The sequence below is a fragment of the Amaranthus tricolor genome, chromosome 9 (genome assembly GCF_026212465.1).
Source record: "Amaranthus tricolor cultivar Red isolate AtriRed21 chromosome 9, ASM2621246v1, whole genome shotgun sequence".
In the NCBI taxonomy this organism is placed as follows: Eukaryota; Viridiplantae; Streptophyta; class Magnoliopsida; order Caryophyllales; family Amaranthaceae; genus Amaranthus; species Amaranthus tricolor.
In genome coordinates, this window is record NC_080055.1 from 12,025,636 (window position 1) to 12,050,921 (window position 25,286).

At 34.1% G+C, this 25,286-nt stretch overlaps 1 pseudogene; it reads left to right on the forward strand.

Annotated features, from left to right (window-relative positions):
• Positions 1–13,050: 13,050 nt before the first annotated feature.
• Positions 13,051–22,128, forward strand: LOC130823260 (3-dehydroquinate synthase, chloroplastic-like; annotated as a pseudogene).
• Positions 22,129–25,286: the final 3,158 nt, after the last annotated feature.

Here is a 25,286-nt window from a genome sequence, read left to right on the forward strand (position 1 = left end):
AACCGTTAAATAATTTTCTTTGTGTACCAAGAGATGGAAAAGGCTTTAGTTCACTTTCAAAGTAAAGAACAAAAGAGGGAAGCATTGAAATTACTTGATCTTGAGAGTACACACAATGTGTTCGACAAATTGATCTAGAGAGCTTCTGAAAGTGTTGTTATTTTAGTGCCCCATTTTTTTTTGTGTGATTGACCTTTATTTTTTCTTAGTTACAGTTATTTTTTATATTAAATGTGCATGTCTGTGCTGTGGTTCAGGATAATACTTTGAAATTGACAAGTCAAAGACTAAGCATGAAAAATAATTGTTCTTGTTTTGGGTTGCTGGGTTAAAGAGTTATCTTGTATGTTTCTTTAATTGGATGAAAGAATCAACCTTTTCCCTTTCTTAATGGGTTCATTGATTGCTACAATGCTTTTGGAGTTTCAAATTTTGTATGGGGATTTTATGTTTCTGGTTTTTTTTTATGCACTAATTGGGAATTTGGTTGATTTAGGTTAATGGATATTTTTTTGAGCTTGATCTGGTTGGTTTAGCCGTGATTTGCATTGTAATGTTGGTTGAAAGAATCAACCTTTTTCTCTTTCTTAATGGAATCAATCTTTCATTTTCATAGTATTCATAGGACTTCATTTACATGGTGATTGATTTTTTTTTTTTTTCTTTAGATTGTACTCCAGGAAAGCTCAAACCATGGAAATGAGAAGCATCCTTTGAAATGCTACAACTCAGAGGTAGGCCTAACCTAATCTTGGTCTTTTGTCTTTTGATGATTAATCTCTTGTAGTAATTTGCTTTGTGTGAAACATATTTAGTTATAACTGAAAAATAGTTAGTTAGTATTTTGATTAATTTGATAAACCATGGATAATGATTATGACTTTATTTCCAAATAAACTCTTAAAACTCTATTGTGATTTTAGTATTTAGATTAATTTGAGCTATTCATCTTTCATCTTTGTACTAGCATTGTTGATGACAATTACATGAGCTTTTTTTGTTTTGGCTCATCTTGAAGAATAAAAATATGTTTGCATATCTTTCTTAATAGTTCCTTTAATTTGACTTGGAGTTGTGCAATGATTTATACATGTACTAGACATTCGTACTGCTATCTCGGTTTGTCTTTTGGAAGAGAATAAAGGTGTGTAATTATGTTCAACAAAAGTTTTTTTTACATACTTTTTGTTGTATTATTTTTTGGACTTTTAGTTTTTGTTTTGATGGATGTTGGCTTCACTTGAGAATTTTTGTGCCAATTTCTCCATGTTTTTACTTACTTTTTTATGATGGGTCCAAGAGAAAAGAGGAACAAGATTTTTCCTAATTGTAAGAGAGGTTGGTGGATGATAAGTAATAAATATTTAGTTTATTTTCAATACCTTTCATTCAGTTTTTTTATTTTCAATACGTTTCATTCAATTTCATCATTATTTTATTTACTGATTCTACTCTTCATCTTAATCATTTGTTTTTATCATGCACTTGTTTATTTGTTTTATTTATTCCAATATAATTTTCTTTGTTAGTTTTATCCAAAAAGCATACGTGTTAAAATCTCATTCATCGAGTTATGGTTAGCCTAAATCTTTGAATATGTCATAAGTGATACATTACCCAACTACAATTCCCCATAAAAAAATTCCAACAGTATTTGTCGGAGATATGTAACTAACATCACTAATTATGTGTTGCATTTTTCTTTTCAAAACTACTCTTCTACGTGCCCCTCAATTCATGGATCATTGAGGAAAGGTCATAGACTATGGTGGTTGAATGTAATCTCAAATCATTTACGGTTGTTTCAGAGTGTTTGATTGTATAAGATCGAACTCGATATTATTAGAGGATATATACTTTTTATCTATATCGGTGAAGCTTCAATGGTGTGGTCATTGGGCTTTGGTTCATTTTTGAATTTGTATATTCAACTTCATTTTTATTGTGATTTTTTTCAATTGAATTTTGGAGTATTTATGAAAGCTTTCCATCTATTCTTTGTTAGTGAGTAATGACATAAGTTTATGCATTTTCTTGGGTAAAATAACAGAAATATTTATTTATTTTGCTTGGAAACATACAATTGGAGTAGTTAAATGAAAAGATTGGAACTTTGCTATTGGTTTGTGTTGTTTTCTTTGATTATTTTGCATAATACTAATTTCCATATTAATTGTTTTGTGTGTAGGGAATTTGAGGGTAATTACGAGCTTAACTAATTTTGGATTCGGGACATAATAGTTTGTACTACTCCCTCCGTTCTCTAATAAAGTTCCCAAAAGGAATGTTCACGGGAATTAAGAAAAATAGAATATTTTAAATAGTGGATATATTATTTAATTGAATAATAAATTTGATTGGAGAAAAGTAGGGACCACAAGCATTAAAAAATATTAAAAGAAAGTTAATGGAAAAAATATGGAGACCATAACTAATAAAAAGTTAGTGGAAAACATGTGGGGACCATAAGGAATATTAAAATGTTAAATTGAAGTTAGTGGAGGATATGTGGGGTAGATAAGCATTATAAAAATATTAAAGTGAGTATGAATAAGATTATTTTTGTCTAAAATTTATGACATAAATGGAAAGATTTTCTTTGGGAACAACAAATGAAACACCCCAAAATGACAAATGGGAACTTATTTAAGAAACGAAGGGAGTATTATTTATGGGATTAATGGAAATTCTTTTAAGCTAGAAAAGATGGTATTGTTTACTTTCAACTTATGAGTGAAAATCCTCCAATCTAATTCTTGGTTTACAAGCATTGTTTTCTTCGTTAATGACTTCAATTTCAATGTTTATGCCTCTTTGGGTGTAAAAAAAACAATTATGTATTCTGTTTTCAATTGAATTTTGAAGTATTTGAATGAATTTGGGTGTAAAATGCCTCTGTAATATTATGTGTTTCTACTTTCAACAATATTTGTTGATATATTAAAACTCCTTATCCCCCAGCTTCAAAGTAAAATACTTAACATGTTCTTAAATTGAATTTTAGTAGTATTGTCATTCATATTCATTTTTATTAGTTTAATTAAAAGCTTTATGATTCAGTGATAAGATACTTATTAGTTATTACTGTTTTTATGATTGCCATCTAATTATATTATATACCAGGTTGTAGGCAGTCAATCTGGTCGGTCTGTGAGAGGGCTCGACTCATTTAGTTTTCTTGCTCATGTGGTGTTATGTTCGGAACAAGATGCCGCAAGCTTCCAAGTAAGCCACCTCATAATCGTATGATATCTGATGGTGCAACATAGTACATGTAGCAATTTAGGGCATTCACGAAGTTTAATCTTTAATGAATTTTATTTAGTTACCTGAACACAATATATAATGATGAAAAAAATCAAGAGCCAACCACGATTCTAATCAGCAGCCATAACAGACAAAGAAGCCAAACACAACACAAACTCCGCAAAACTAAACCTACCCTTTTCACTACTTTAGCTTTCTTTACTAATCGAATAACAACACCTAATTCTACAACTTTTAAGGACTGGTGACACATGATTCTAAGAGTAAACTAATTGTTAAATTTAGTTTTGAATTCATATACATATATATATATATGTATATATATATATATGTATATATATATATATATATGTATATATATATATATATATATGTATATATATATATATATGTATATATATATATATATATGTATATATATATATATATATGTATATATATATATATATATATGTATATATATATATATATATGTATATATATATATATATATATATATATATATATATAGGGTCAAGTTCCAGTAAGAACCTAGCTTATATGAGAACCATGAGAACTAAGCTTTCCGATAAAAATATGCAACTTTTTCACAGAAAATGACTCGGACAAAAAAATGTTACTTTTGTTTTTTAAAAAAATTGATACTTTTTAGCCAAAAAAAGTTACTTTCAAAAAAAATATTTAAATACAAAGTAACACATTTTTTTCGAAAAGTATGAGTTTTTTTTTTCAGAATTTTTTTCTTAAAGTAACACTTTTTTTGCCTAAAAGTATCATTTTTGTTTTAAAGTATCATTTTTGTTTTAAAATAAAAGTGTAGGAAAGTAAATATTTTCAATATTTTTTAGCTTAATTAGTGGGATTGCAATATTTGTAATTATTCTCTAATATTCTTGTTTCCTGTATTAGTTTCTGATTAACTTGTACTTATAGGGACTCATTGTAAATTTTTAAGATAGTTTTTTCCCAAAACCCTAAACTCAATTCTTAACCTTTTTTCGCATTATTATTATTTTCATGGTATCAGAGCCATAAGGTTTTCCGGGACCGGCAAAACCTTTTTTCAGGCATTCATCATCTACCATTTAACCTTACCTTCGAACCTTGCCTGTCATGGAAAATACCGAAAATACTGGATCCAAACCAAACACAGAAACCCAAATCATTACAATGCCACAAATGGAACAAATGTTTCATTTGTTCCAGAAAATGAACAAAGAAAACCAGAACAGTGATTCCTCAATAGCAGGGTCAGAATTAAGATTAACTGAGAAACTGAATTACAACAATTACACCAAATGGTGTAGACTAATTTACAGAGCATTCGAAGGGCGGGGACGGCTTAGGCACATCACCACCGCCCCACCTAGCACCACAAACCCAAATTATCAAGCATGGAAACAGAAGGATTCGATGGTTTTTTCATGGATCATTGCGAATATTGAACCGGACCTTGTTAATCAATTTCTTGATTATGACACAGCATGGGATTTATGGGTAGGAATTGAAACACTTCTTGGAAGTGGACGAGATGAACTCCAGATCTTTGATCTAAGTTCCAGGGCTGCCTCAATAAAACAAAACAACGACACAATTGAAATTTATTTCAGTAAATTAAACACTATATGGAAAGAAATTGATAGGAGAATGCCGAATCCCATGAAGCACTCAGAAGACATGACTATTTTTAACTCTTATGTGCAAACATAGAGATTATATCAGTTTCTTGCCGGATTAAATGAGTCCTTAGATAAAGATGTTCGAGATCTACTAAATCAGACGCCATTGCCCACACCGGACATGGCATACGCGGTCATACGAAGGGAAGTTGCTAGACGTGGTATCATGAACCACGTTTCATCATTGGGACGTGGTCCCTCAGAAATCGACTCCGGTCTGACCACCCACCGGTCAGATAAACCCTCATTCCGGCGAGAAGATCGAACTAACCTGAGATGCAGCCACTGTAGCAGCAAGGGACACACAAAAGACGGTTGTTTTAAACTCATAGGTTACCCCGATTGGTGGGAGGACCTACAGAAAAAGAAAGCCACCACCAAGGCACCGGCGAGCCGGATCGGTGGCAAGGCTCTTCTTGCTGCTATAGATCCTACCGGCGGGTCAGACGAAGGAGGTGTGTGTATGGAGATCTCAGAAACCGGTAAACCCAGAGAAAACCATGGCTGCCATGGAGATCTCAGAAACGGCGCATGAGAGAGAGAGGAAGGAGGGTCGAAACCTTCCTTTCTTAGGTATTTATAAAGGGGGAAGGTCAAACCCTAATGAGACCTCATTTAACCCAACTCCTTTAAAGGAGGGACGGGTTTTTCGGCCCAAATTTTTTGGAGCCCATGTTTTGAATACTGTCTCAAATTAACTCATCTCCTTGGATTTTCGATTGTGGTGCTACGGGTACGATGACCTTTGATAAAAGTGATATTTTAAATTCTAAATCCACACCTCGCACTCATATACAAACTGCGAATGGGGATTTTGTCCGGGTTCATGGTGCTGGGTCTGTTGATGTGTCATCATCTATTCGTTTAAATAATTGCTTATTTATTCCGAATTTGTCTCGCAAATTGTTATCAATTAGTCAACTGACCAAGGAGCTCGACTGTACTGTTCTTATGTCTTCTTCTGGTTGTACTGTGCAGGATGCCCAGACGGGAAAAGTCATTGGACATGGTACTGAACGAGGAGGTTTATATTATGTAGATGAGACGACTCACCAAAGTCAAGCTTTGCTTACTCACGGTCCCTCTGATCGTCATCTCTGGATGTGGCATCGTCGCTTGGGTCACCCATCTTTAGCTTATTTACAGCATTTATTTCCTTGTTATAAGAACAATGTTATGTCTTTTAAGTGTGAAACATGTGTTCTTGCTAAAAGTCATAAACAATCTTACTCTCCTAGTTTGACTCGTTCGATGAGCCCCTTCTCTTTAATACATTCTGATGTGTGGGGTCCTGCTCCGGATTTTGCTATTCATCATTTTTCATACTATGTTTTGTTTGTGGATGATTGTACTCGTATGAGTTGGGTGTATTTTTTGAAACACAAATCTGAAGTTTATTCTATCTTTGTTACCTTCTATAATATGCTTAAAACCCAATTTCATGCCACACCACAAATCTTGCGATCTGATAATGGGGGGAATTTATTAATTTTGCTTAGCAAGAATTTCTCTCTCAGCATGGCATGATTCACCAAACTTCTTGTCCAAACATACCACAACAAAATTGGGTTGCTGAACGGAAAAACCGCACCTTACTTGAAATTTCCCGAGCCCTTCTCATAGAATCCCATACACTTGCTCATTTTTGGCCTGAAGCCATTGCTACAACTACCTATCTTACCAATCGACTTCCTTCTAAACCCTTAGCCTACAAAACACCCTTAGCTACTTTGGGATCGTTTGTCTCTTTACCCTCTCATCATTCTTTACCTCCTCGTATCTTTGGTTGTGTTGTGTTTGTTCACCTCCCTAAGCAGAATCGTACTAAACTTGAACCCCGGGCTCTTAAATGTGTCTTTGTTGGCTATGGGGTACATCAGAAAGGGTATCGTTGCTTTGATCCTACACACAATCGCATGTATACTACTATGGACTGTGATTTCTTTGAGGATACCTTCTATTATACCCAGCATAGTCCTCAGGGGGAGAGTGGCAGTGATGACCTAAGTTGGCTTTTACATTCTATACCCCCAGTTGTGATTAATATGGGACCAAAAGAGCAAGTAGGCGAAACTACCGATGTTGTTTCTAATTGCATAGTATCTCCTCTTCAGTTCCCTTCACCCCCGTCTGATGAGCATCCAAGTTCTCCTGAGGTATATTCAGAGCCTAAGACTATACATGATATTGATGATGTTGATGATAGTGTTGTTCCTGCGCCTGTTAGTGAATCAAACAGGTATGAGTTGCCTCCACGAAGCACAAGGGGCATACCTCCGAAAAGATATGATCCAAATTTTGAGGCATAAAGGTCCAGATATCCTATCAATAGGGAAAGTAATCAAGCCCTTTCTCAAAATGCTTTGGCTTTCAATACTTCCCTATACTCCAATAGTGTACCAAAAAATGTTGAAGAGGCTCTACAGGATTCAAAGTGGAAGAAGAGAATACTGCACTTGACAAAAATGAGACATGGGAGAAGTGCGAAATACCTAAAGGTAAAAGAACAGTGGGATGTAGATGGGTGTATTCGATCAAATATCGAGCTGATGGCACTATTGAACGATATAAGGCGAGACTAGTGGCACAAGGGTATGGAGTAGATTACTCAGAAACATTCTCGCCTGTTGCAAAGATTGATACGATTCGAGTTCTGTTCTCAGTTGCTGCAAATAAAGATTGGCCCTTACATCAGTTTGATGTAAAAAATGCATTCTTACATGGGAAGATAGAAGAAGAAGTTTACATGAAGGCTCCTCCTGGTTTTTCTGATGGTTACCAAGAAGGAGAAGGTTGTAAGTTGAGAAAGGCTCTCTATGGACTGAAACAGTCTCCTAGAGCATGGTTCGGCAGATTCACAACAGCTATGGTGAAATTTGGGTACAAACAAAGTAACTCGGATCGCACATTGTTCCTTAAGAGGCAGAATAATCATATTACGTGCTTAATAATATATGTTGATGATATGATTATTACAGGAGACGACAAAGAGGAAATTAAGACTCTAAAGGAACAATTATCTCGAGAATTTGAGATAAAGGATCTAGGGCAACTCAAATATTTTCTGGGAATTGAGGTTCTAAGATCAAAAGGAGGAATTTTTATCACTCAGAGAAAATACATTCTTGACTTGCTAGCAATAACAGGTATGCTTGATTGTAAACCATCAGATACACCGATTGCGACTAATAATGGTCTACAGATGATTGAAGGAGAAAAGTTGGCAAATAGGGGGCAATATCAAAGGATGGTAGGTAAACTCATATACCTATCACATACAAGACCAGACATCGCTTATGCAGTAGGGGTGGTGAGTCGCTTTATGCACAAACCTCAAATACAACATATGACTACAGTTATGAGAATTTTGAGATATCTGAAGGGAACAAGTAGCAGAGGTATTTTGTTTAGTAAAAATGGTCATTTAGATCTCTTGGGTTATACTGATGCAGATTGGGCAGGAGATAGAGATGACAGGAGATCCACATCCGGATACTTTACTCTCTTTGGAGGGAACTTGGTTACATGGAAAAGCAAGAAATAGAAAGTGGTAGTTTTGTCAAGTGCTGAAGCAGAATTTTGGGGTATCGCAAAAGGAGTTACAGAGATAATATGGTTAAAAGGCCTCTTAAGTGAGCTACATATCCCAATGAACAAAACATGAAAGCTATTTTGTGATAATAAAGCAGCTATCAGCATATCTGGAAACCCAGTACAGCACGATCGCACTAAACATGTTGAGATTGATAGACATTTCATCAAGGAGAAATTGGAAAACAAGACCATAAGCCTTCCGTTTGTCAGATCGAAGGATCAACTAGCTAATATTCTCACTAAAGCAGTATCTTTTGAAATTTTCAAACAAATCTTATGCAAGTTAGGTATTGGAGATCCTAAGACCTAACTTGAGGGGGAGTGTAGGAAAGTAAATATTTTCAGTATTTTTTAGCTTAATTAGTGGGATTGCAATATTTGTAATTATTCTCTAATATTCTTGTTTCCTGTATTAGTTTCTGATTAACTTGTACTTATAGGGACTCATTGTAAATTTTTAAGATAGTTTTTTCCCAAAATCCTAAACTCAATTCTTAACCTTTTTTCGCATTATTATTACTTTCAAAAAGTAACACTTTTTTTTGCCTAAAAGTAACACCTTTAATATAAAAATAACACTTTATATATATATATATATATATATATATATATATATATATATATATATATATATATATATGTATATGTGTATATATATATATATATATATATATATATATATATATATATATATGTATATGTGTGTATATATATATATATATATATATATATATATATATATATATATATATATATATATATATGTATATGTGTATATATATATATATATATATATATATATATATATATATATATATATGTATATGTGTATATATATATATATATATATATATATATATATGTATATGTGTATATATATATATATATATATATATATATATATATATATGTATATGTGTATATATATATATATATATGTATATGTGTATATATATATATATATATGTATATGTGTATATATATATATATATATGTATATGTGTATATATATATATATATGTATATGTGTATATATATATATATATATATATATATATATATATATATATATATATGTATATGTGTATATATATATGTATATATATATATATATGTATATATGTATATATATGTATATGTGTGTGTGTATATATATATATATATATATATATATATATATATATATATATATATATATATATGTATATATGTATATATATGTATATGTGTGTATATATGTATATATATATATATATGTATATGTGTATATATATATATGTATATGTGTGTATATATATATATATATGTGTGTGTATATATATATATATATATATATATATATGTATATGTGTATATATATATATATGTATATGTGTGTATATATATATATATATGTGTGTATATATATATATATATATATATATATATATATATATATATATATATATATATATATGATATATATATATGTATATGTATATGTGTATATGTATATGTATATGTGTATATATATATATATATATATATATATATATATATATATATATATAAATATATATATATATATATATATATATATATATATATATATATATATATATATAAAACGAAACTAAAAAAATTATATTATTAGTCTATGTGTTTAGGTGGTCACCAAGGAACAAAGAAGGTAATCACAAGTACCAAATACAAGCTTCCAAAGCAGTTATGAAGACGTTTTACATTTGTTTTTAGTTTTGTATTGTAGTATTATGACAATTATATTTTTTTTTTGAATACTTTTAGTTATCATGTTTGTTACTATTGACAAAATTTATGAACTTTATGTAGTAATTAAAGACAAATTAAAATGTTACAAGGGATGGCATTTGGAAGCCAAGAGTTTAGTTTAGAATATCAAAATAACACACAAAGTAGTTGGTCGATTGGAGGGAGAAGTGGACAAGTCAAAGTCATGAATGTGGGATCGTTTTAGTTTAATGCTTGATCATCAAACATAAAATTTGTGTCATACATTCACTACAAACTATAACCACTTAAACACTTTTATTTAGTTAATAAAAACATTAATTTATAAAAGTTAAATGCAATTAGATCAAAGGTAACAAGGAGCTAATTTACAATAGTATTGTAGCATTTACAATTACACTTGAATTGGTTGGCTTCTTAAATAATTCAGCTACGCTTTAGGACTGAACATGTAAAGCCTTCAATATGTTTTTATATGCTATTTTGATGCTTCTTTATACTACTTCCTATATGTATTCAGCCTTTGCATCTTTCACATATTTGCAACACATTGACATTTTAATATTTTCATTCGTATTATTATTAATAAAAGCTTATAAAATAGCTTTAAAAAGTTCGACAGGGTAACTTGGGGCATCGCGTGCGTAGTACGCAGCCCCACAACTAGTAGATAAAAATATATTCGAAACCATACTCGGGTTGTTATGAACATTCTAGGTAAGACGAAAGATGTCAAGGCCGTGCGAGATTTTTTTGAATGTAAGGGTGTTCAGCCATAGTTATGGCCACAAGTTAAGGTGAGTAAAAAAATGAAAAATGACTTTTCAGTCAACCAGAAAAAGTAGTTGTTTAATTAAGGAGATGTTTAGTAAGTTAGATAGCGAAAATTGGTTGCTTTTAAAGAAAAAGTGGACTAACAAGCCGAAACACCAATGAAAAATGTAACAACCCTGAATTTCCTCCCGTCCTTTACGGTTTTGGTTTCGTACAAGGGGACCCCTGAATTTCCGACCCCTTGTACGAAACCAAAACCGTAAAGGACGTGAGGAAATTCAGGTGTTACAAAAAAACTAACCAAACTAGGCATTTTATTTTTTCTTGAATATTAGCTTATTATCTAACTGAAAAATCATATTCCAAATAATTGTATTGATTTTTTGAGTAACTAACAAACTAAAAGTCAAAAGTCATTGATGAAACCCCTATCAATGTCCACAATTATTTTATTAACCCTTATATCGATATCATCATTATAAGAAATTACTTATGAGTCACTTTCCAAACAAAAGTTTTCCCTCTAAGATTCAATGATGATGTCATTGTTATTATGACTAATGTTTATTCTTTGACTTTACTACTTTCTAATTATGATTTTTTTACATTTTAGATCAAATCATTTAATGAGTATTATTTCCTAATAGTATTTTAATTTTTTTTTAATTATTTATCATTTTCAGTTTTATAATTAAAAAGTTAATTCTTAAAATTTTAATTTTTTATGTTAAAAAATTAATACAACAACCGTGCATTACATGGGCATTATCTAGTAGATTAATAAAGGAAGACCACCCCTCCCCAAAAAATGTAAAAGAAAAATCAAGGGAGGTCTAGTCTACCGACCCAACAACTCATTCCATTATCCACAAAGCCAATGGACCATCGGCACCATACACCATAAAAATCATAATTTGAACAATAAAGAGTAAAATCAAAATATAGATTTTTGTATGATTGGATTTCATTATATATATATATATATATATATATATATATATATATATATATATATATATATATATATATATATATATATATATATATATATATATATATATATATTAATCAACATATATTCCCTCCTATACTCTTTAAATGTGCTATTTAATTTTCGTATGTTTACTAATGTACATTTTTAATTTTAAATATTTCTAATTGTGTTTGACTAAAAATTATAAAAAATTAATATATATATATATATATATATATATATATATATATATATATATATATATATATATATATATATATATATATATATATATATATATATATATATATATATATATATATATATATATATATATATATATATATATATATATATATATATATATATATATATATATATATAATGAACAATAAGACAAATCAAATAAGACCCTAATTGACTATATTTTTAACTTATAAATTAAAAACACAATACATAATAAGAGTAATTAATGAATTATGTTGAAAATCAAATACCACATTTCAAAGAATGAGAGGAAAGCATAAATTTGTTCTTTTGACGTGGTTATGGTCTCACAAACTCACGAATAGCTCAAACTAAACATAGAGGGGTGTTTGGCAATTGGCTATTGGCTGTTGGCGGTTGGCTTTTTTAGCTGGCTTGTTTGACTAGCTGAAAATGTTGGCTGTTTTTGTTGGCTTTTAAGCTAGATGAAAAAGTCAGCTGTTTGTGGAGATGTTTGGTAAATTTGAGTATTGGATGTTGGTTGTTTATTAGAGAAAAAGTGGCCCAACAAGCCAAAAGCCAACAAAAAAAGCTAGCTGGAGCAATTTTTTCATTTTGGCTTAAAAGCCAGTTTTTCAGCTGCTTTAAAAGCCATTTACCAAACACGTTTTTTTGGCTATTTGACCAATCAACAAACCAAAAGCTAAAAAACAACCAAAAGCTAAGAAAAAAAAATTAAAAAAATAAAAGAGGAGGGCGATTCTCAATTCTCACCAACCCCCGCGTGTAGTAGGAGAAGTTCAATCTTCATCTTCCTCCTCAAACAAAACAAAGGAGATAAAAATATACACCTAACCTTCTCTTCTACTTTCTGCATTTTTACTTCTTCCTTCAATTTCCTACTTCCATGGCGGCCTTAGCTAATCCCTCTTCTCTACGTTTCTCTACCACCAAAGCGTCAATTTCTAAGTCAACTCCTTCTTCCAAGTTCTTTTCTGGAACTTCCCTTAAATTAGGTTCCTTGCGGTCCCCAATCAATTACCACTCACTGCTCGCCCTATCAGATCGGCCATTTACGCCAACTCCACTCAGGTTACACCTGCAGTGTCACAGAGTAGTAAGATGATGAATTCATCTAGGGTTCCTACCATTGTTGAGGTTGATTTGGGGAATCGTAGCTATCCTATTTACATTGGCTCTGGTCTTCTTGATCAGCCTGTTCTACTTCAAAGGTTTTCCCTTTTTCTTCAACTTTTGATTTTTTAGATTTTTTTTTTGGTTTGTATATTTCATTGCTTGCACGTTAGAATTCTTATTTGAAGGGAACTAGCTTCAACCCGGGCAATGTTTGTGTTGGGTTATTCCTTCCCTCCCAGTTGGAGGAAGGCCCAATTAATATATTTAATTATGGGCTTAATAATAATGGGCTAATAATAATAATATTATTTATTAATTAAAAAAAAAAGGGGCAAAGCTATATATAAGGAAAATAGGGCAGCAGCTTTATTATGTGAATTGAAAAAAAAAAACACAATACACGCACAAACCAGAAACAGGTGCGCACTTCAGAGGAGAAGAAAAGGTATCGCGCGTGACTTTACGGCGATCCGATCGAAGGCCATTCGTGCTCCGGTTTTCGTCAAATTTTGACACGGTGTTTCTGTCTACCCAACCTACATATTCAACGGTTGGATTGTCGTTTTGTGCATTGTAAGTGGGTAATTTGTATTTTGCCCTAATTTTACCCTAATTGTTATTCTATCACTTTTGAGTGATGTTTTAGGGTTGTTTGGTGTTTGTATTACCTCTAGTATTGTCTAAAGAGGATTTTGGTTGTACCCATTAATTTTATTGGTGATTAGTGGAAGAGTGTGGTACCACTTACGGTCCCGTGGTTTTTTCCCGCATTGGGTTTTCCACGTAAATATCGTGTGTGCTTTATTTTTCGCATTTTTACTTTATTGTGCTTGATTGTGGGATTATTATTGTTTGTTTGATTGGATTGGTTATTTTTGCTCATCTAACAACACAAAGGGAGAAAGTGTGTATTATATCGTCACTTTTCTCAACATAGTGGTATCAGAGCCAGGTTTATATTTTCTTGGGTGATACTCTTGTATTGGTTTATGATGGATGATAAATCTAGTATGCACGGTATGATTTATTTGGACTCTGCCAATTACGCTGTGTGGAAAACTAAGATGGAAGATATTCTTTATGTGAAATTTTTGTATGAACCAATCTTAAATGAGTCTATGCCCACTGGTCAAGATGGAAGTAAATGAAAAATTTTGAATCGGAAAGCGGTAGGAACCATTAGACAATTTGTTGATGTTAGTGTGCTCCAACATATTTCCAATGACACGAATGCTTATGAATTGTGGATGAAACTTGAGGCTATGTATGAGAGGAAGAACGCCTTAAGTAAAGCGTCATTGATGAGAAAATTGGTAAAGTTAGAATTTCACGATGGTAATAGCATGGTAGTACATTTGAATGATTTTCAAGGTTTGATAAATCAATTGTCTGCAATGAAAATTTCCTTAGATGATGAGTTACAGGCACTATTACTACTTTCCTCATTGCTAGAGAGTCGGGACACACTATTTGTATCACTTAGCAATTCTGCTCCTGATGGTAAGTTGACAATGGAGAGTGTCAAAGCTAGTCTGCTGAATGAAGAGACTAGGAGAAAGGAGATGGGTTCCTCCAACCATTCTGAAGCTCATTATGTTGCACAAGAGTCTAATAGGGGAAGAAGCAAAAATCGACCTTCTCGAGGTAGAGACAATTCCAGAGACAAGTCTAAATCCAAGGGTAGAATTATTTGTCATTACTGCGACAAGCCGGGACATATTAAGAGGTTCTGCAGAAAGATGAAAAGAGACAAATCAAAAGATAGAAAGGGTGATTCATCTGAGTCAAAGTCTGAAGAGAAAAATACTACAGCTCTAGCAATCAGTGATGATGATTTGCTCTTCATTGGTGATAAAGAGTGTTTGAATGTAGCTGGTGATGACTGCAATTGGGTGATTGATTCGGGTGCTTCATATCATCTTACTTCGCATCAAGACTATTTCTCGTCCTACACTAGTGGTGATTTTGGTAGTGTTAGAATGGGGAATGATGGGTCATCCAGGGTTGTCGGCAAAGGCACTATTTGCTTGGAGAGTTCCACCGGTTGTAAGCTGATTTTGAGAATTGTTAGACACGTTCCTGATATCAGATTGAATCTCATTTCTATAGGTAGACTTGATGAAGAGGGTTACTTCAGCCACTTCAATGATGGTAAGTGGAAGCTCTGCAAGGTGAATCTCATAGCAGCCCGAGGTAAGAAGCAAGGTTCTCTTTATATGATGCAAGCGAAGGTTTGCGCGGGTGAGGTAAATGTTGCAGATGAATGTTCTAGTGAGTTATGGCATAATAGACTTGGCGATATGAGTGAGAAAGGTATGCAGATGCTCTCTAAGAAGCAATATCTCCCTGATGTCTCAGGTATGTCTCTTAGATCCTGTGTTGATTGTTTAGCTGGTAAACAACATAGGGTTGCTTTTCATTCTCGCCCCCCATCTAGGAGAAAGTATCCTCTTGATCTTGTCCACACTGATGTATGTTCTATGGATGCTAAATCCCATAGTGGTGCTCTTTACTTTGTTTCTTTTATTGATAATTATTCTCGAAAAGTGTGGGTTACTGTGTTGAAAACCAAGGATCAGGTACTTTCTGCTTTCAAGGAGTTTCACGCTAGAGTTGAGCGAGAAACTGGTAGAAAGCTCAAGGTCGTGAGAGCTGATAATGGTGGTGAGTACAGAGGCCCATTTGAAAGCTACTGCAAGGGTCAAGGCATCAAGCTTGAGAAAACAGTTCCAAAGACACCTCAATTGCACGGAGTTGCAGAGAGGATGAACAGAACAATTGAAGAAAGAATCCGATGTATGCTCTCTCATGCAAAGTTGTCCAAGTCTTTCTGGGCAGAGGCATTGGTTACAGCTGTGTACTTGATTAACCTTTCACCTTCAAATCCTCTTGATGGTGATGTTCCTCAGAAAGTTTGGACTGGTAAAGATGTCTCCTACAAGCACTTGAGGGTATTTGGATATCGTGCTTTTGTTCACATTTCTAGAGATGAGAGATCCAAGTTAGATAAGAAGACAAAGCAGTGTATATTTTTTGGGTACTCTGAAGATGCTCTTGGGTACAAGTTATGGGATCTAGTAGATAGGAAAGTTCTCAGAAGTAGAGATGTTGTGTTCTTTGAAGATCAGACTATTGAAGATATTGAAAAGCCAAAGCAACAAATATCCTCTCATACTCCAATCAATTTTGATCCGGTCTTACCGCAGATGACTCCTAGAGTTGAAGGGGGAGATATTCAGGATGATGATGACAATATTGGTGATGATGGTCATGATGATCAACCTGAAGTTGAGCCTCCAGTTGTTGAACCGCAACCACAGCCTGATGATGTGAGAAGATCTACCAGAGGACCACGTCCTTCTATGAGGTATCCTACTACAGAGTTTGTGTTACTAACTGATGGGGGAGAGCCAGAAGACTTTCAGGAGGCTATGTCACATGAGAAAAGTAAGGAGTGGTATAATGCCATGCAAGATGAGATGAATTCCTTGCATGAGAATCACACTTATGATCTGGTAAAGTTGCCTAACGGCAAACGAGCACTCAAGAATAAATGGGTGTTTAAGTTGAAGCACGGAGAAGATGATCAACCACCTAGGTTCAAGGCTAGGATTGTTGTGCGAGGCTATGAACAGAAGAAGGGGATTGATTTTGATGAAATTTTCTCTCCAGTGGTGAAGATGTCTTCAATCAGAGTTGTACTTAGTTTGGCTGCCAGCATGAATTTGGAGATTGAGCAACTTGATGTGAAGACTGCTTTCCTCCATGGTGACCTAAAGGAGGAAATTTACATGGAGCAACCTGAAGGCTTCGAGGTCAAGGGAAAGGGGAAACTTGTGTGTCGCTTAAAGAAGAGTTTGTATGGTCTTAAGCAAGCGCCTCGGCAATGGTACAAGAAATTTGAGTCATTCATGGTTGATAATGACTTCCACAAGACATATGCTGATCATTGCGTGTTTGTGAAGAATTTTGCTGAAGGTGAATTTCTCATTCTCTTGTTATATGTTGATGATATGTTGATTGTTGGTCGTGATTCCAATAAGATTGTTGACTTAAAGGCTAGTTTGAGCAAGTCCTTTGCTATGAAGGACCTTGGCCCTGCAAAACAAATTTTAGGCATGCGTATTTCTCGTGATAGGAAAAATAAGAAATTGTGGATATCACAAGAGAAATACATTGAAAAGGTGCTGAAAAGGTTCAATATGAACAATGCTAAGCCTGTGTGTTCTCCACTGCCAGTGCATATGAAATTGAGTTCCAAACTATGTCCTACAACAGATGAAGATAAGAAGATGAAAAATGTGCCTTATTCATCCGCTGTAGGTAGTTTGATGTATACTATGGTATGTACTAGGCCTGATATAGCTCATGCTGTTGGGGTAGTTAGCAGGTTTATGTCTAATCCTGGAAAGGAGCATTGGGCAGTAGTTAAGTGGATTCTAAGGTATCTCAGGGGTACTTCTAGAGTTAGTTTATGTTTTGGTCCTGGCGAACCTGTGTTGGATGGTTACACAGATGCTGATATGTCAGGTGATATTGATTCTAGTAAGTCTACTTCTGGTTACATGATGACGTTTGCAGGGGGAGCTGTTTCTTGGCAATCTAAATTGCAAAAATGTGTTGCTCTATCGACTACTGAGTCAGAGTATGTGGCAGCTGTTGAAGCGGGTAAAGAGTTAGTGTGGATGAGGGACTTCCTTGAGGAGTTGGGTTTGGAGCAAGACGATTATTTGTTACATTGTGATTGTCTGAGTGCCATTCACCTAGCTAAGAATGCTACCTATCATGTTCGAACGAAACATATACGAAGGAGGTATCATTGGATTCGAGATCAGATAGAAGAAAAAATATTTGAGCTTGTGAAGATCAGTACTCATGAAAATGGATCGGATATGTTGACGAAGATCCTTCCAAGAGACAATTTAGAGGTGTGCCGTTTGAAAGCGGGACTTGTCATACCCCCCAAGTTGGAGTGAGGGGGAGATTTGTTGGGTTATTCCCTCCCACTTGGAGGAAGGCCCAATTAATATATTTAATTATGGGCTTAATAATAATGGGCTAATAATAATAATATTATTTATTAATTAAAAAAAAAAAGGGGCAAAGCTATATATAAGGAAAATAGGGCAGCAGCTTTATTATGTGAATTGAAAAAAAAAACACAATACACGCACAAACCAGAAACAGGTGCGCACTTCAGAGGAGAAGAAAAGGTATCGCGCGTGACTTTACGGCGATCCGATCGAAGGCCATTCGTGCTCCGTTTTTCGTCAAATTTTGACACGGTGTTTCTGTCTACCCAACCTACATATTCAACGGTTGGATTGTCGTTTTGTGCATTGTAAGTGGGTAATTTGTATTTTGCCCTAATTTTACCCTAATTGTTATTCTACCACTTTTGAGTGATGTTTTAGGGTTGTTTGGTGTTTGTATTACCTCTAGTATTGTCTAAAGAGGATTTTGGTTGTACCCATTAATTTTATTGGTGATTAGTGGAAGAGTGTGGTACCACTTACAGTCCCGTGGTTTTTTCCCGCATTAGGTTTTCCACGTAAATATCGTGTGTGCTTTATTTTCCGCATTTTTACTTTATTGTGCTTGATTGTGGGATTATTATTGTTTGTTTGATTGGATTGGTTATTTTTGCTCATTTAACAACACAAAGGGAGAAAGTGTGTGAATTATATCACCACTTTTCTCAACAGTTTGAGTGTTGGGTAATTGGGTTGGATTTTTGTAGTTTTATTCTTCTTAATGATTACAAGGAGGTTTATTCTTTTTAATTTCCGATGGAATTGGCTACTTATCATATATTGTAATATCAAATTTACTTGTAAAAGCATGTTGAGTAATATTTGTTTGTCCAGCCATATGATACAACATGCATTTGTTAAGTGAGAATATTTCAAGCACCATAACACTTGCACTATATTTGAATAGTAAATTAGGAGAGAAAAGAAAGGAAGGGAAGGGGAGGAAAAGAAAGGAAGGAGAGGAAAAGAGAGGGAAGAGACTCTATTGTTTGTATCGGAAGGAAGGGGATAGAAAGGAATTCATTTTCCCTCCAAATCTTTCCTCTTATGGAGAGATTTGGATGTTGACAAAATAAAGGCACTTAATCCCTTCAAATCCTTTCCCTCTAAATCATCTTCCTCCTCCTTTTTGCTGTACAAACAAGGAAATCTTCGTCTCTCCAAATCCTTTTCTTTCTTTTCCCTCTATGTCCCTCCATCCAAACAAGGCCTTAATAAAGAAACTCTTTCCTTTTATCGCAAAATTTGGTTGTTTGGATAATAAATTAGGAGAGAAGGGGAAGGGGTAGAGAAGGGAGGGAAAGGAAGGGGCGGGGAAGGAGGGAGAGGAAGGAAAATCAAATCTTTCCATTTCAGGAGAGATTGTATTCTTAGCAAAATTTGTTTATGTTTACCTTTCAAACCCCTCCCCTAATCCCTCTCCTCCATTTTTGTTATCCAAATAAAGAATCCTCTATCCTTCCAAATTTCTCCCCTTCCTTTACTTCATTTCTCTCTATCCAAGCACAGTTAAGTGTCAAGAATAGTATTATCTAATTCGTTGTTTGAATTTACAACTCCAAAATTGGGACAAAACCGGCATAAATTGCTTTCAAAGGGGCTAGCGAGTTAAGTAACACTGATGAATATTGTCAATTCATGGAATATCATCATTAGATTGTTATGATGTCAAATATTTCTCAGTTGATTGGTTATTGTTTGGATTAGGCATGTGCATGGGAAGCGGGTTCTTGTGGTTACCAACACCACTGTTGCACCTTTATATTTGGACAAAGTTATCGATGCTTTGACAAGGGATAACCCCAAGATTTCTGTGGAAACAGTCATTTTACCTGATGGAGAGCAGTACAAGGACATGGTGTGTGTCTTTGTCTCTAAGAAGTTGCGTGTTTGTAGGCTGCTGTTTGCTATCGTTTTGATATATAATTCACTTTTCTATGTTAGGACACTCTAATGAAAGTCTTTGACAAAGCTATTGAGTCTAGGTTGGACAGACGGTCCACTTTTGTTGCCCTTGGAGGTGGTGTAATTGGTGACATGTGTGGATTTGCTGCAGCTGCTTTCTTACGTGGAGTCAACTTCATTCAAATCCCAACTACTGTTATGGCCCAGGTTGATCCCGATCTCTTCTATTGTTCCCATGTTTGCACACTACTGTTTAATGTTCTATGATGATTAATTATGTATGGCCTTGCTGATGACATGTATTTCAGGTGGATTGTTCGGTGGGTGGAAAGACTGGAATTAACCATCCGTTGGGGAAAAACTTGATTGGGGCTTTCTACCAACCTCAATGTGTACTTATTGACACAGATACGTTAAATACGCTTCCTGACAGAGAATTGGCATCTGGCCTCGCAGAGGTTATAAAGTATGGGCTCATCAGGAATGCTGAGTTCTTTGAGTGGCAAGAGAAGAATATGGATGCATTGTTTGCAAGGTATTTGAATTATTGATTCATTCATTATCACCAGCACCCTAATCCTAGGAGTTGTATGTTCTCCTCCCTGCCTAGCTGTAGTTTTGGTTGTATTTTCATACTGACTTAAACTGCATTATGCTGTGTTAAAATCTTTTTTGTAACATGTGTTTTGTCTCAGAGTTTTTCAACCTTAAAGATTTATTCTTTTGACTGTTATACATGTATACAATTTAAATAATTGTTCAGTTTGTGGTATGCTAGTGCATTCTTTGCTTGTTCACTTCCAGAAATGCTTTTTGAGCGAATGATGCAATAGCTTGCAGACTGTGATTCTTTTAGTTATGCATTCAGCTGACTCTAGCAGTTGCTTCACTCTGTTTTACTTGCGTAGCTGCTTGTGCTTCATTCTTTTCTACTTCCTTTTTCTAGACCTGAACTCAAATATTTATTAATAAACTTACTAGCTCTTCTGAGAACAATCTTGTTAATCCTTTTCTGAACCTGTTGCAGTTTGGTTAACTTTATTTTTCGAGCTAAAAAAGGCTTTGATCTGCTCAACAGTCTATCTAGTGTAGCACCACATCAGCTATGAGATTTCTCACTCAATATGTACCCAAGGCTTTAATCACTTTATGTACCGGCTCTTTTTTAAAGTTTATGTCTGGAGAGTGCATATAGCTTACGCTTTGAGGCTTAATGAACTCAAGGACAATATTTCTTTAGAGATTGATGTAGAACAATTTTGTTCAGGGATATTCCGGGATGCTCATTAGGTGCTTAAGTTAGCTCTTTAACAGGTATCTGTTATGTATAAGGTCAGAATATTATAATAAGAGCAGTAGAAGGAAAGAAGGGCAGAGAAGAAGAGAGTATAGAGAAGAAAGGTTGCTTGTAATTATTATGTAATAACTGAGCGAGGTGCCCAGCCTGAACTCTTCGAGCGGTTCAGTGACTCCTTAGTGCATAAGTACACAATATATCCAATACAAGCATGAATGAGATCATCCACCCCTTCCCCTATTTATATACAAGAGAATCTACTACAATGTGTAATTCCTCTACCCCAAAACAGAATTGTAACAAACTAAGAGCTGGGCCCATGCTTGACTGATTTGCATAACAGAATTATTCTTTTTGTAGAACCTTCCATGCTAAACCTTTTCTTTGCCACGTCTTCTGCTGTAGGTATATTGTATTGCTGGTTTGTCCTTTTGTGACGTTGCTGAATCCATTACAGTATCAAGGTGGATGGAGGGAGAGAGGAAGCTGGGGCACGAGGAAGAGCTGTTTTAGAGGGAGAGGGGGGGGGGGGGGGGGGGTCAAAATATAGTGCAAATATAAGACCGCCTCATCGTATCATGAACATATCTTAAAGATGACCGTGAAACCATACCGCAAAATACGTTTTTCTAACATTACCGTGATTGTGGACTAAAACAAATTTTTGTACCGTGCCTGCGGCTTTGGAACAGCGGGATCAGTCCTCATTTTTCTATCTTTGAAAAACAAATTTTCTTTTTTAACTGACAACTAGCAGTCCTACAGGCCATGTTTGGGGGTTGGGTGATTTTTCTAAAACTGTGAATATGGCACGCACGAGGCACTAATTTCGTGCCTCGTGCCTAGGTGGGCTTGAACACGGGCAGCATTGTTCCCAGGGCGGATCATGCCCGTACTGTAATGACCCGTGCCCGACTTTAAATTAACCCTTCGGCTATGGAAGTAACGAGGGGTATTTATTGACTATATTACCAAGTAGAGCCAACTCCTTCTAAGTCAAAGCGTCAATTTATAAGTCAACTCCTTCTTCCAAGTTCTTTTATGGGACTTCCCTTAAATTAGCTAGTGGAATAAAAATGGGCATGGAATAAAAGTTGGTGGGAGAAATAGAGAAGATGCTTACTAATGCAACCTTAGTCATGTAGATATGCTCACAATTCTCATGCACTTTTTTCTAATTGTCAGGGTGAGCAAAAATTGAGAAATTTTACGAGGGTCCTGTGCAATATTTATAATTATGATATTTTTTTAAGAATTTTGGATCTTTAAATACCTAATATATACTAAGTAATTTAAAATTGAGGCCCTCTAAATTTTTGGGGCCCTGTGCGATCGAACATCTTGAACATACTCTGAACCTCCCATACTAATTGCAATGAGATTTTTCTAGCTAAATAATGTTGTCTATTATTGCTTCTTTATTAATTATCTATCAACTTGCACACTACCATAGAGATGATCAAAATAAATTCATTTTACAAGCTTTTTGCTAGCAAAAATGAATTATGATTATAAGAACATATAAAATATTGAATTAGTTCATTTATAAGAACTATTTTTTCATGAAAATTAATTTTATGATAATTATTTGTTTACAAATCATTATATAATGTAATTAACTTCTATTTTCCATGCTTTCTTTTCTCCACTTGATTCTATAAATTTTAAACTTAATTTAAAAACTAAAAATTGACTTTTTAAATTTTACTTAGTTTAGTTAATTGTTATACCAACTAAAACTTTTAATTTTTATTTGAAACGAACTGGAGTATTTGTAACGCCTCGATATTTTTTGACGTAATTAATTAATATTTTAATAACTTTTGGGTATTTTGTAATTATATTAAATTAATTTTGAAGTGGTTTCAATAAATTCCTTTCATATACGAATTTAAATATTAACATATATTTATATTAAAAATACAATTACGATTCTAAATAAAGAGGTTCGAATTAAAATAATTATTTTATTAAAATGTGTGTGAGCCCACGAAGGTGAGTCTCTTGATGAGGTCTCGCAAGAAAACGAATCGAGATAAAATAAATAAATAAAATAATAAATAAACATAATAATAATAATAATAATAATAATAATGATAATAGTAACAACAATAAGGATATAAAGCCATGAACACTAAATGTTCAAAGGAAGAGCCGTCATTCCCATTTCCTTCACTCTCCTTCTCCTTCTTTCTCTCTTCTGCTCTTGCGCCGCCAGTGAGCAGCCGTGCCACCACCGGCCTGCTGCACGGCCCACAGAAACGCCAGCCTCCCTTCCCTCCTCCACAAGTAGCTACGCAGCACAGCAGCCTCCTTCTCGCTCCTTCACGTACAGTCACAGCAACCAGCAGCAGCAGCCCGATTTCCTCCCACCTAGCAGCAGCAACCGCTGCTTGTGCACCCCAAACAGCAGCTGTGAGCAGCCGACAGCCTCCACAAGCAGCAGCAGCAGGCGTGACGCCTCTGTGCACACCCCAAACGTGCAAACCACCACCACAAGTCCCTTGCTTTCACTCCCCTTCTCTAACTATAATTGTGAGCCATTTGTTCTTTGACTTCTAAGTATTTCTTTGTTAAATTGATGTTTACTTAATTATTGAGTTTAGTACTTTGAGTAATTGAAATGGGTATTGGTTAAAAATGTCATCTTTATCATGTCTAGGGCTCGATTTGGAGATGAAATTACTTATGGTGTGTGTATGCTACATTTGGTAGTGAGATAGTTGATTGGAAAACTTTACAAGTTGTTTTAAGGCTTAGTTTGGTTATCTATTGTTGTGATAAGTGATAGTTGGTAATGGTATGCTTGTAGTTGACTATGAAAGTGGTCTTGGTTATTAATTGGGAGTAATAGTCGTTAATTAGTGTTGTTTGATTGTTGTTAATCACAAGTACTTTTGTTAGGTTGTTATTATAGCTATAAACGAGGTTATGAGTATAGTGTCAACTTATCATATGATTGCTAAAGTTACTTGTTATGATGTTTGATTATAGTTCTTCCTAACCTTGGAAAATATAATAAATGATATTGCGAGGTGATAACTTTAAGATTTGTCATTATCATCATATTAACACGATATTAACATCGTAAGATTCAAGTGTGAATCGTTGTTTTATTTTAAGATAATGTGAATCGTTATAACTCAAAGTTAGCTGGTGTAATGAAACACTTGACATAATCCTTTTATTCTTAAATTGATGGAAAAGACTTATGTTGTTGTAGAGTTAATGATTATGATTGGTGTGAATGAGATGTGTGTGTGTGGTAGAACAATTGGAAACTTATCTCAAGCGGATGATAGTGTTTACTTGGGCATTTAGTTGGTATGACAAAGTAATTAAGAGAACTTATTAGTTCTATTCCTAACTTATATATGTGCCCACTTCATAAGAGGAAAGTAGAACCTTAGTCGGGTGATTTTTGTAACTTGTGGTCGTGCAGTGACGCTTGCAGGTACGTACATGCAGTAATTAATTATCATATTCATTGTTTCAAAGTATTATCAATATTTTATGATTATATGCATCGTATTAGAATTATAGAGCGCTAGAAACTAAACTATACTAGCGTAGAGTCATATTAGTAATATAAGCAAGTAGAATGAAAGCATTAGGAGACTATGAGAACAGATTTCTAAATAGTAGAGAACGCATCATGGTTGCAGTATTGA